At 62.2% G+C, this 12,902-nt stretch overlaps 1 protein-coding gene across 1 annotated transcript in view; it reads left to right on the forward strand.

Moving 5' to 3' along the window:
• The first annotated feature begins 864 nt into the window (after nucleotides 1-864).
• Nucleotides 865-12,902, forward strand: part of CDH4 (cadherin 4) — a 397,589-nt gene continuing 385,551 nt past the window's right edge. The window contains exon 1 of the mRNA XM_027775375.1: nucleotides 865-971. The gene's annotated coding sequence lies outside the window, so the exon portion shown is untranslated. The remainder of the gene's footprint in view (nucleotides 972-12,902) is intronic.

The raw sequence follows: 12,902 nt of genomic DNA on the forward strand, positions 1-12,902 counted from the left end.
CCCCCCCCCCCCCCCGCCCCCAGTGCTTGGGCTGGAGGATCGCCCCATCCGGGCGGGTGACAGGGAGCGCAGAGCCTTAGTGGGGCAGAAGCCGGCGCTGAAGGCAGTGGCTGTGGGAGGCTCGTTCTGCTTCGGCGCCTCGAGAAGACGCGACTGCCTGGTGCGGGCTGCGCCTGGGGCTCCTGCTAGTCAGGGTGCAGCTGTGCTCCTCCGTGGCCAGGCTGGCTGCTCTGTGGCACACGCTGCTCCTCCTTCTGCCACCCCTCCCCGCCTGCGCCCGCTGGCCTGACCTGTCGCACCCACTCCCTGCAGCTTGGGAGGAGCCCCGCACCCGCCCACCTCTCCTGCCCTCCCTGCAGGAAAGGCCAGCCAGGGAGCACCCTAGACTGGAGGATACCCACCCTTTCTGGCTGGGTGTAACGAACGGGGGCTCTGGGGAATGCGTGTACAGGGGAGCCAAGGGAGAGGACCAGGGGAGGGCCACCTCCACCCACCGCCCTCCTCGCCAGCCTCCTGCAGAGCAGGCATCTCCAGGAGCCCTGGAAAATCTCTCCTGCCCCCCTCCTCTCTGCTCCCTCTTCTGCTTCAGGGCTGTCCCTGAGACATTCCTGGGACATCCCTGGCCGCTGGGTGACAGCAGGGCCCCAACAGGTCCCCTGCCCATGTCCACTCTAGGGCTGAGCAGGGAGATGCTCCCAGGTAGCCCAGTGCTCACCAGGGCCCCAGTGCATCAGAGGGTCTCAGGCTGGGTGGGGACCACGGTTGGGCCCAGACCCTGTGCACCCGAGCCCTTGGAGATGGCTGGGTTACGTTTCTGCAAGCTTATTTTTGTTTTAACCTTCTCTCTTCCTGTTTTTAGGCCCATAATGAGGATCTTACAGCCAGAGAGACCTGCAAGACTGGCTTCTCGGAAGAAGATTACACAGCATTAATCTCCCAGAATATTCTGGAAGGAGAGAAGCTACTGAAAGGTAGGGCCAGGCTGGAATGGGAAATGGGGCTACAGCCCTGTTCTGCAGGGACACGTTTTCATGAAAGCAAGGCCTCGCTGGTCTTGGAGCTCTGTCTGCGAAACGGTGGTGGTGAGGTTCGCGAGGTGCACGCGGCCGACCTGAAGGGGCTCTGTATCAGGCGGATGGCTCAGAGTCCCTGTCACTTTTGAGTGAGGGAGATCATTTCCTTGGCAATAAGTTGGAATTTGGATGTAACATCACCCAAATAATGTGCAGAGAGACTTTCTTACCAAGTCTTTTTATGTATGGGATTCTGAATTCCTAAATTATCCCTGCTTTGAAATGCGTGATAAGGCAGACGCTGTTGTTGGGGTGCGGTAAATAAGCCCACAGACGTTCTGTTCACAAACGTGGCACTCGTTTCTGTTACTGCCCCACCGACAGCACGGCACACGCAGGGGCTCCCGGTTAGCGGCTCCGAATTGCAGGATTACAGCGCATGTGATGGGCCATCCGCGTCAGGTCTCAGATGACAATGGATCATGCTGCCTATTGATCTGTTTCCCTTTCAAGACAAACTAATTAAACCTTATATTTGCGTGGGGGGGGGGGGACATCAACCCTTCATTCCCGAGGTTCAGCCACGGGCCGAGAACTCCTTAGGAGCCTGCTCTCCGTGCCAGGTGCTGGGAAGTGGCCGCCCTGGTCAGAGCTGAATGTGCACGTTCCCAGCGGGGTCATCCACAGGAGGCAGGCTCCCCGCTGTGTATTTTCGGGGTGTAGACGTTCCCTACGACTGCCAGCAGTCCCTGTGTGTGCACGTGCAGCGAGGCGGCTTTGCAGAGCCTCACCGTTGGAGACTGGGCTGGTCGACTGTCTCATTCCTCGTTATGTGAACCAGGAGTTTGGTTTTGCCTGAATCCAACTTTCCTGACGTATTTTTTGCTGTGTAAATTGTAAAGCTACTAACTCCCACCGATCACCAAAACCCAGACCCTCCAGGCAGCTGACCTGGAAGTGGAAGGGCCATGTGGTGTGGCCCAGGTTTGGAGAGGCCGGAAGCGGGCATGCGTGACCCAGGTTGGGGAGGGCTGGGCAAGCGTGCGTGGCCCAGGTTTAGAGAGGCCGGAAGCGGGCATGCGCGGCCCAGATGCTGGGCCCAGGTTTGGGGAGGGCCGGAAGCGGGCATGCGCGGCCCAGGTTTGGGGAGGGCTGAGCAGGCATGTGTGGCCCAGGTTTGGAGAGGCCGGAAGCGGGCGTGCGCGGCCCAGGTTTGGGGAGGGCTGGGCAAGCGTGCATGGCCCAGGTTTGGAGAGGCCGGAAGCGGGCATGCGTGGCCCAGGTTTGGAGGGCCAGAAGCAGGCGTGCATGGCCCAGGTTTGGGGATGGCTGGACTCGGAGTTGGTCGTTCTGGGGTCTGGAAGGCCAGGCCATCCTTTGTGACCTCAGGTTGACCAGGAGCTCTCGTGGGCCCGCTGGATGGCCTGGGGGACCTCACAGTTGGTGCCCTTTTTTTTTTTTTTTTTGAGAGATTTTCACTGTAGGGCGCGTGCGCTCGCCAGACAGACAGAGAGAGACATAGAGACAGAAAGCGAGAAATCACCCCCCAGGGGGGATGGTCACGCCGCAATCCTTTCTCCTCCATTCTCCTCTCGGGATCTTGGGCACGCACGCCCACGCACCCGGCATGAGTTTTAAGCCACCGGGTCCGGGACACGAACCGCGGTCGACCACGTGGGAGTCCAGCGACATAGCCATTACGCTAACTGCTGGTTCCCACAGTTGGTACCCTTTCACTGTCCAGGTCACCCAGGGGACACTGACCATGTCCTGCCCTTTGTGTATCCCGAACTCCTAGACTGAGCTGACGCTGGCCTCCTGACGCCCCCCACGGATGTGGCTGGCAGGCGAAGGCCTTGGGGCACCATCGTGCTTGGGGACTTAGCACCTGTCTTTCGGCAGTGACAAGTACCACCTTCCGCGGAGGACAATGACAGGCTCCCGGACGTGGTACCATGCGATGTGGGATCCGAGCAACATCTCTCCTCTGTCCGGGCGGCGCCGGTGCTGCAGGTCCGGGCTTCACAGCCTCTCTCTGGTGGGTGCAGTGGGAAAGCCTGCCCCACGCCCAGGTGGGGCTTATGAGGGGCGCGAGGGGCGCGATGCTCACGTGACCGGCTCTCCGTGCTGTGGGTCCTTAACTCATTTCTAGGCAGCACTTAGGGCGCCCAAGCCCGGGTTGGGGGAATTGCAGAGCGACATCGGTTTAGGGCCCGGCCACCCCCGGGGCGACTGGAGTCATGTGGTGAGTCCTGCGGCTGCTTTCATTGGACCCCCTGGAGGCGTGCGGTCTCAGAGCAGAAACCTTACACCCTGGGAGCAGTTCGCACAGACAGGCAGAGCCAGGGCTGCCGTGGCCCTGGCCAGGACACACTTCCCAGGTGGAGGCCGAGTCGCCTCGTGCCTCCTGTAGGGACCAAGGCAGAGGGGTGCCGGCTGTGCCCAACCGAGCTGACCAGCAGAGAGCTGCGTTGTCACCATCACCAGGCAGCTAGGGCCTCGCCCAGTCGCCGGGCTTGGCCAGCGCCGGCCCAGCCCTGCCCCCGCCCGGCCGCTCCTGCTCCGCCACCAGCAGCCAGAACACACTCCAGCAGGAGCGATTCGTTACACAGTAATTAACTTGTTTATGATAAATGGGTGGAAGAAATGTCGTGGCATTTTGTTTTATGTCTAAATGAAAATCATTTGCATTCTAAAAATTTCATGCTAATTAGGCTGAAAATAGTTTTCCCCAATAGGGTAGCAAGTGCGAGTCGTGAGCCTTCGCGGCGCGCCGTGCGTCTGGCCGGTCCGCCGCGTTCCTGGGTCCCTGGCCTGAGGCTCCCATCTGGGCGGTCACCGGGGAGCATCCCGGTATAATTGCGCGTGCTCTCAGGCCTCCGACTTGTTTCTGGGTAATTTGCTTGTGGCCGCGAGCACTGGAGCCTGGCGATGGCTGAAGTAGGAGGGGCAGGTCATGTCCTTAGGCCACGATGGAACCCCGCTAGCATAGTTTAGCCAGGCCTGGGCCGGCGTCCCTCCCCGCTCTGTTAACAGCTAATGGCTGCCCGCCTAGCACTGCAGCCCGGCGTGCTGACCCTGAGCGTCACACGGAGTCGTAGGGCGGGGAGGTACAGGCCACGTGGGGACTGAGGACGGGGCTGTGGCTCCGTCAGGCTTAGAGAAAAGGGAGTCAGGTGAGTCGGAGTGACCTTGCTGGGACGCAGGAGGAGGCGAGGTCTGGACGGGTCGGGAAGTGGGCTCAGCGCTGTGGGAAGAGGAGCTGGTTTCCGGGGAGTGCCTCCAGTGAGAGTTCTTCCGAGAAGCCTCCTCATCGCCCGTCAGCTCAGGGCCGTCTTGGGGTCCCTCGTGCCACACGCCACTTCCTCCTCAGAGTGTTACTGTCGAGCCGGCCGGCGCTCACGGCTCACGAGGACAGGGGCCCTGTTGTCTTCCATTCGTGTCATTTCAGAATATTCTCAAGCAACAGAGTAAAACCCAGGCAATGGGCCTCCAATAACAAGGGGTCCATTTTACGTAACGATGCGCGCCGAGAGAGATGGAGGGCCGCCACGTGCCCTCTCTTCGTCTCCTGTCCTGCCATCTTTAGTTTATCAGTCTATTGCCTCCTCATTACAAGCTGGCTGCTGTGGCTCCAGGCATCACACCCGAGCGTGGAGCAGGGCAAGGGAGGTAACAGGAGCACCCCCTGCACCTCTTCCCCATATCAGGAAAGCGTATCTCAGAATCTCTGCAGTTCTCACTGGTGGGAAATAGGCCACGTGCCACTCCTAGCCGAGCAGCTGGGGGAGCTGGAAGCCGAGGTGCACTGTCCTGCTCAGCTTGGACCCGCCATGACCCATCACCTGGCGGTGGAGCAGCTGCTCCTCTGAATGGTGCGGGATTCTGTCTCAGGCAGGAAGAAGGAGGGGTGCTGAGCAGACAGACGCCAGGCCAGTCAGTGTCCCCCAGCTCCCGGCAGCCGGGAGCGGAGCAGACAGGCAGTGAGCTGTGGGCCTCAGGGAGGGAGAGGTGACTGAGGCAGGTCCAGGGCAGGAGTGGGTGTGCCAGAAGTGTGCCGCCGTCTGTGCGAGGAGGAGGACATCCTTCCCAGAGCGGGAGGCTTCCCTGGGACACCAGCCCTGCCGGGAGCAGCCAGCGGGATTAGTCAGAGCAGCAGTGGACGAGCGGGCAGTGCCACCCTGGGCAGGTCCGAGGAATGACCTAGCCGTGAGCTGGCCTCGGTGCTCCGAGTCACCAGAGGCTGCACCGAGGCCCGCCCCCTCGTCCTTCTACCTGCGTGGCTTAGCTGCCCACGCCGGCCGCACGCGCTGCTTAACGCAGGCTGCTGCCCTTCCGCCAGTGGAGCAGCGTGGCCTCTTCCTGGGCAACAGTGTCTAATTAGAGTAGCCGACTAGCTCAGGCATCCAGAAGGCTGGCATTTCTGTTTTGTTTTGTTTTTCCTTTTCTGGGTATAAAGAAACAGACTCAGCTAGCCATGCCTTTTACCTTGCCCCCTCTTCCTCCTGCCTGGAACACAGATGTGATGTCTAGGCAGAGCAGCCATTTTGTGACCGTAAGGACAGTGGAACCGAAACTGGGTCCCAGGTGACATTCTTGAAATATCCCTGAAATCATTGTTCACTGAGAAGTGAGAAAGAGAAGCTCTTCGTGGCCAAGTGCAGTCCTTGGTGTCAGGAGCGTGAGAGCCCGCCTCCGCCCCGAGAAACCCAGGCTCTCCCAGTGCATCGTGTTCCTTGGCCGTGGCCTCTTGGCCTTGGTTTACTGACCTCTGCGTTGCTGTGGATTGGCGTCCTCCCCTGGCACACCAGGGTGCCGAGAGCACGGTGCCGGCAGTCTGCCAGCGTGTGGACCAAGTGACATGAACAGTCACCGCCCCGGCCAGGCTGGGGTACAGAGAGCCGTGATGTACTGAGCCCGGCGCCACGTGACCCGCCAGCCGCAGCACATGCTGCTCTGCTGGAAGTCACGGGAAGCCAGGAGACCAGAGTTGCGGCTTCCTTTGTCCACGCGTTCTACAGGCTCCAGGGCACCGGTCCTGCCCACGAGCTTGTGCGGGAAGGCTCTGACCGCCGTGGCTGTGGCCGGGCCAGCTCTGAGCCGGGCTTCCCTGCTCTGGGCGCAGTCCTGCGCCGCTCCTCCGGGGCTGTTAGGGACCCTTCCAGACAGCGTCCAGAGCCCTGGGTGCCAGGTGCCCTTGGGGTCGTTTGACCCTTCCACGGCCAAGGTGGTTTGGGTTTCCCAGCAGCCACTGCCAGGAGTAAGAGCGTTAGAAGTGTGGACACCTAGAACCGGCTGCTCTGGGTATGGGCGGGCCTGCCCGCTCCGCGTGGTCCAGGTTCCCTGCCGCGCGTGACCAGAGCTCCCAGGGCGGCCGACGGCTGCGTTGTGAGCAGGAGGCGGGACGCCTCCCTCTGCGTCGGCCCTCACCCTGTGCCTGCTCGGCTGCTGCTGTTTCACTCCGCAGCAGGAGGGCGAGTTGCCTCGCGTGGCCATTCCACACGTGAGGAAACTGAGGCTCAAGGAAGCTGCCACGCTCGTCCCGGCACGGGCCTGCGGGTACGGGCCAGGAGTCCCACGCGGAGCCCTCCTGCGCTGGCCCTCTCGCAGCGGGCCGTGCCGAGCTGGTTACCGCAACGAGGCTGCGAGCACTCGACAGGCCGAGGGTCAGACTGCAGACTGGGAATACGTATTTGAATTGCGCCCTAGGGGACTGAGACTCCCTGTGGTCACAGCGTGATCTCTGCACGGCGTCCAGCCAGGCTGGTGGACTGGGTCCACTTCACCTTCGCAGAGCCCTCCAGGGAAGGAAGCCCGTCCCATCTTCGGATCAGAAAGTGACAAGAGCGAGGTTGGAGGTCTGCCTATGTGCGGTGCTTGGCTCGGTCCTCCTGCCCGGCTGGACCCACGTGTCAGCTCCGGTCTGCCCTGTGGTGGTGGGAGAGGGCTCAGCACTCCAGCTGCCGGCGCGAGGGCCCGTCACTCCCACAGCGGCCAGGCCTTCCACAAAGCTCACCGCCCTCCGCTCAGCCATCCGCCATGACCAGAGGCTCGAGCCCGACCAGCTGCCCTTGTGACGGCACCACCCAGGGGCCCACGCTCTGGACACCGTGGGTCTGCAAAGCCGGCCCTGGGACAGGAAGGGGGGGGATCCAGAGGTGCTGGCCGGAGTTCTCTGAGCCTGGAGGCCATGGCCAGTCCTGAGCACCTCGCACTGGGCTTCCAGCAGCTGGGGAAGCTGTGCAGGGAGGACTCGGGGGAAGAGTCCAGCCAGTTCTGCAAGGGCACATTTGAGCCGAGGGCAGCTACCTGCCAGGTTGTCGTCACGGATGCGCGGTCGTGGCGTGGGGCTCTGGGCCAGCCCGAGCCTGACTGCGGGTCAGGACAAAGGGGAGGTCATTGTGACTGAGCCTGGCCTCCCTGACGCTATCCTCTGCAAGCTGTGGTGGGAGACACCCTCGCACCCACCTGTGGCCTTTCTCTCTGGGTCTGGAGTCCAGGGCCTGTGCAGGACTTCCTGGTCGAGGTGTCCTGGGGGGGACGGTGCCCATCTACCTGGGAAAGTCCTGGACACGGCCTCCTCAGGGTGCAGGTGGCTCCCTGTGTCCCCGATCGTCCTTGTGGTGGCATCTCTCGGGCCTGTGCCTTCGCGTGGCTTTCCTGGGTGCAGCCTGCCGGGGCCCTGTGACCGGGCGGCAGCTGGGTTTCCGGTGAGCCGAGACCTGTTACTCGTTCAGTCATTTTGTAATTTTCCCCGCAGGTTATTTTTTAGAACTTTTTTGTCACAGTGAATTTCATACCACGTTTACGCGGAGCATCTGGCCCGTGGCTTCCTGTGGTGTCTGCGCCATGGCATTCACTTCCAACTGTGGGAGCAGGGATCCCCTGGGCCAAGGGCCACCCCAGCGGTGGCGGGATCAGGAGAGGGCGCTCCATTCTCCACCTGCTCCCCAGGGCATGGCTAAGCCGGCAGGGCCAATCACAGGCCGGAGAGCCCGCACGCCCTCTCGGACCCCGCCCTTTACCCCCGACTTTCTGAAGGAGCAGTTTTTCCTTCCAGGGAATTGCACCATTAACAATAGGTAAGCGGAGTGAGGTCCTGCCCGAGCGCGGGACGGTCCTCAGGGCCTGCTCTGGGAAGACGCCGACCGCCCCTCGAACCTCCGGCCTGCTGGCTCTGAGCCTCTGACGGTGCGGATCGCCCTGCCTTTTGCCCGCGCCCTGGGCCGCCCCCTCCTGGCGGCCTCTGGTACTGTTGCAGCCTGGTGCCTGCTGTGCATCGGCTGGGGTTTCCTGTTTGGATCTTACACAGGAGAGAACAAGACCCACCTGCTCACCAACCCTGTTTCCGAAGGGGTTTCCACTCTCCACCGTCGGGACGAGGGAGGCAGGGCTGGTGTTTGGGGACTTACACGCCCACGAGTCCTGCCACTGCCCGCTCTCGAGATACGGGGCTCCTATCTTGAGATAGGAGGCGTGTCTGGACCACGTGCTGATCGGGTCTTTGTGTCCCTGGTGCCTGTGTGCTGACTCGCACGTGGCCTCTCGTGTCCTGCCCCAGGTGGGAGCCCAGCCCTGGTCTCCCGTGGCTGAATCCAGTGATCACCGAGCTGCTCAGTCCGGAGGCCCGGGGAAGCTCCATCTGGCTTTCGCAGCCGCTAGCCGCCTGCGGCCCTGGGCTGGCGGCCCTCCTCTGTCTCTGAAGGCTGGTGCACCTCCCGGGCCTTCCCTGTGGTCCATCTCACCTTCTCTCCCTTCCTTCCGGTTTTTGGACGTTCGTAACTGGGTGTGCCGGGGTAAGCCGGGGTCAGCCCCCATCTCTCCTTCCTCCGTCTCACCCGCTGCCCAGGCCCTGTTGCCTGTGAGGCAGCGTCAGGTGCTGGAGCTGGCCGTGGGCGTCTGGGGGCTGTCATTCAGTGGCCACGTGCTTGCGGATGCCGGCGTGAGCCCGGGGTGCGTGCCAGGGCCACACTGTGTGCTTCACGGTCCCGTGGTGTCCCCAGTGGTCTGGCTCGACACTGAGTCGCAGGACCGCTGAGGCCCAAGTCGCACGATTCCTGGGTGAGGAAGGGCCATCCGATGGGAAGTCTCAGCACGCAGCCACAGCCTGGCTGGCTCAGCAGGCACTGGCCCGCAGCAGCCCGGCCATCCTGAGACCCCGCCTCGTGCCGCGTCCTAGTTCGGCCACCGTGGCAGCTACCCTGTCCTGAGTGGGCTTTGTCCCCGGGGGCTCCGCAGGGAAGCCCCGCGGCCCGGCTGCCCACGCATGCTCCTCACCTTGTCTGGACTCCTGCGCTTCCCTGCTGACTGCGTGCGGGGTTCAGGGAGGATCAGGGTGAGCCTTCAGCGACAGATATGTGTGTGCGGGGCCCAAGAGGCCCGTCTTGCAGCGAGGATGCTGGTCGTGGTGGAGGTGGGGAGGCAGGCTTCCCGCCTGGCGAGATGCACGGCCGGCCGCCCTCGCTGTGGGAGCCGTGTGCACGCTTGTCCCTGAGTGGGAGCGTTTTCCTGAGAATGAGAGTTTGTTCGTCCCAGTCCCGGGGGAAGTGTGTGTTGGTGTCCCAGGAGAAGGGCCTGGCGCAGGAGGGCTTGGATCCCAGCCTCCTTCTGGGGTGGGCACGTGGTGTCCTTAGAGAAGCTTGGGATCCCCGCCGGGCGTGTGTTTTGCCCCAGTGCAGGTTCGATGCGTCTGTCCGATGCACGGAGCACCAGAGGGAACTATGACCTACGAGTTTGCCAGTGCTGAGGCCCAGGCTTCTGCTCCTGAAGGGTAGAGGGGAAGGCTGAGGCCCAGGATGGGCGGTCAGCAGTCGGTGTGGGGTGGGGAGACAGCACCTCCAGCCGGTGCCCTCCCTCCCTGGAACTCAGTTTCCAAAGAGGGGGGACTGGGGACTGCCCGCCTGGTGGACACTTGTTAGCCCGACCGGGTCCCGACCCAGACCCACCGTACTGAGCTGGATCAGGCCTCCAGAGACACACCTCCTGGGGGCCAGCGGGTGGCGCAGTGGTTGGGGTGACTGGATCCCAATGGCCGACTACTGGGTTCAAGTCCCAGACCTAGCAGCTTAGTCTTGCCGTGTGTGTGCGTGAGCGTGCCCAGAATCCTGAGGAGAATGGAGAAGGAATTGCAGTGTGCCATCCGTTCTGGGGCGCTTTCTCATGTCCCCTCTTTCTCTGTCTTTCTGGCAAGCATGTGTACCCTGTAGCAAACTGGAAAAAAAGAAAAGAAAAAAAAGGCGTCCCCTGGAACCTCTGTCACATGAGAGAAAGGGTCCTTGCAGATGTCATGAAGCTCAGTCACGATGGCGTCCTCCTAGACTCTCCGGGCGTCCTTGGCTAGTGGCCACTGTCCTGACAGCATGGGAGCAGGCGCGTGACCATGAGGCCCGCAAACCAAGGAGCGCCCGAGGCCCTGGGAGGCCGCAGCTTCTGTGAGCCTGGGACGGGTGCAGGACTTGGGATCCGGCCTCCAGAAGTGCTGGGAGAAACGTCGTGGTCTTAAACCTCCAGTTGTGCCCACGTGTCAGCCCTGGGTCGGAAACCCCGCCTCCTCCGACCCAGGGACTCGGGTTCGCGACACGTGAGGGGTGCAGGGTAGGGGATTTCCAGAGCCCATGATCAGTGTCTCTTTGAGAATCCATGTGGCCCTGGGGTCGTGGCACCGGCGCGTGACCTGGGCAGTGCTGTGAGCTGGCGCCCGCCAGATGGGGACAGTGACAGCCACTGTAGGGCACCTTCCATCACAGAGCACGCAGGGTCCCTGGACCGTGCCCCTCCCGTCACCTCCCTGTCGGTGGAATCCTGACGGGACCGGGGCTCGGGTAGCGTCATGGGGTACTTTGTACACCCTGATGCCGAGGCCTGTGGGAACACTGCCCACCACACAGAGGACCCCTCAGCTCGCTCCCCCTGCCGCCAAGCTGCGGGGAGCCCTCAGAGACGCCTCTGCACCCTGGACCTGCTGCCCACGCTGGCGCCTGCAGGCTCGCCCTCTGGCCGGACTGTCTTGTCCTTTCCTTCCAGTGTTCACCGGGCCCCCAAAGGGCCACAGGCTCGTGTGACCGCCGGCTTCACCGCTGCCTGGGCCGTGGTAGAGGGGGAGCCCTTGGCCCTGCGAGGGGCTGCAGGGGCAGCAGGTGGCACCCAGCGTGGGACGGGGTCAGGCAGCCTGGCCGCCCTCGCTCCTTCTGGCTGGGAAGTGCGGCACGACAGCTGGGCCCGTCCTGAGAGAGATCCCTGCAGCCCGGCACCCGGTGTCAGGCCGTCCGCCCCTCCGGGGCAGCTTAAGGGGACCCTTGAGCTTTCGAGAGAGAGCAGCCTGTGGGCACCACGTGACACTCACTGCTGGCATCTCGGGGCAGCTCGGCGGGACCCGAGGTGGAGCTGGTAGCATGGTGGAGTGGGTCCCCCTGTTGGGGTGGGTTAGGCAGGCAGTCTGTTTAGCGCCTCTTCCCGAGGGTCAGGGTGCTTGCTTCTGGCTTTCCCCAAAGGTGCATCCTGGGCTGAATCCAATCAGCCTCTGGGGGCCCAGGCCTCAGTCTGCAGCGCGTGACGGGACAGGCTGGTGGCCTGGTGACCGTCGCCTTAGGGGACACTGGTGCCGTTTCCTCTGGGCCTCGAGGGCCCAGTGAGGTGGTATTGACCAGTGTGTGGCACAGCCCCAGATCCATGGAAACACCTGCCCTGTGGCCGGCCCCTGGGGCTTCATTGCTTACCAGTGGAAGGGCGTCAGGCCCTCCCTGGCCACCCAGAGCCGGGGCTGTCAGAGGCACCCCTTCCCTGCCGGTTCCTGTAGGTGTGTGCCCCCCAGGCCCCCTTCCCCGGCGTTCCGGACAGGGCCCCAGGGAGCCACCTGCACGGGAGATGGAGGGACAGCGTCACGTTTCCAGAGTCTGAGCAGATGCCCAGGGCTGTGAGCTCGCTGCTTTCCGTGTGCCCAGTTGTCCACGTGCACCCCGAACTCTCCTGGAGCCAGGCCCCTACCATGGAGGGGGGCTGGCCCTCGAAGCCAGGTTCCCATTAGTGGCTTCATGTGGTCATTCTCATGCTTTCGAAGCCGGGTTCCCATTAGTGGCTTCATGGGGTCATTCTCATGCCTTTGCTTAGGGACTGTTTTCCTTATCGGCCTCTCCACACACGTGTGGCCAGAGACCTTTTGGCAAAAGGCATGTTTTAAAAATGGAATAAATAAATGATGGAGAAGCTTATTTAAAGCTCCGTGGGCGCCCGAGGGAGAGGCGGCACGTGGACACTTACTAATTAATGGGGTGTTGGCATGACCGGATGGCGTCGCGGCGTGTTTCATGCCTGAGCGCGGATGAGCCGGGGCGGGAGCGCGGGCGTCCCCAGGGCGGCACACGCAGGCTCCACACTTGCAAGTCAGACTTTTCCGAGCTGCCCCTCCTTCCTGACTCCCCTCAGACGCGGGGAAGGGGTTATACGACTTGTCTTATCGCGTTCTTCTATTTTAAGATAAAAACGGAATGCCAGCACAGGGCTGAAGGCTATAAAATTGTGATCAAAAGTGCGTAAAATTATAGAACTCAGGCCTTCTTTGCAGGGAGAGACTTCATCGCAACTTTTTTTCTTAAAGGAGTTACACAGCTTAAGGATTGATCCGTGTGGACATGTAAGATACCCTTCCATGTGTGGAAAAACAGTTACATGCTTGAAAGGTTAATGGCTGGGAAACGTCGATTTCCTACGATTCTGGCTAATAAAAAGAGCTTATAAGACAGAAAATGTCATGCCGCCAAGATCGCAGGGCCTCCGAAATCGTGAAGCCGCCTGTTCTTTGCAGGAGGCGAGTGGGGGCGGGCAGGTGCTTTTTGCGGCTGGTGGCCGGCGTGTCCGTGGAGAGGTGGAGGCACTGCCAGGGGTGCAGAGCGG

The sequence above is a fragment of the Tupaia chinensis genome, unplaced genomic scaffold (genome assembly GCF_000334495.1).
Source record: "Tupaia chinensis unplaced genomic scaffold, TupChi_1.0 Scaffold000558_1, whole genome shotgun sequence".
NCBI lineage: Eukaryota > Metazoa > Chordata > Mammalia > Scandentia > Tupaiidae > Tupaia > Tupaia belangeri.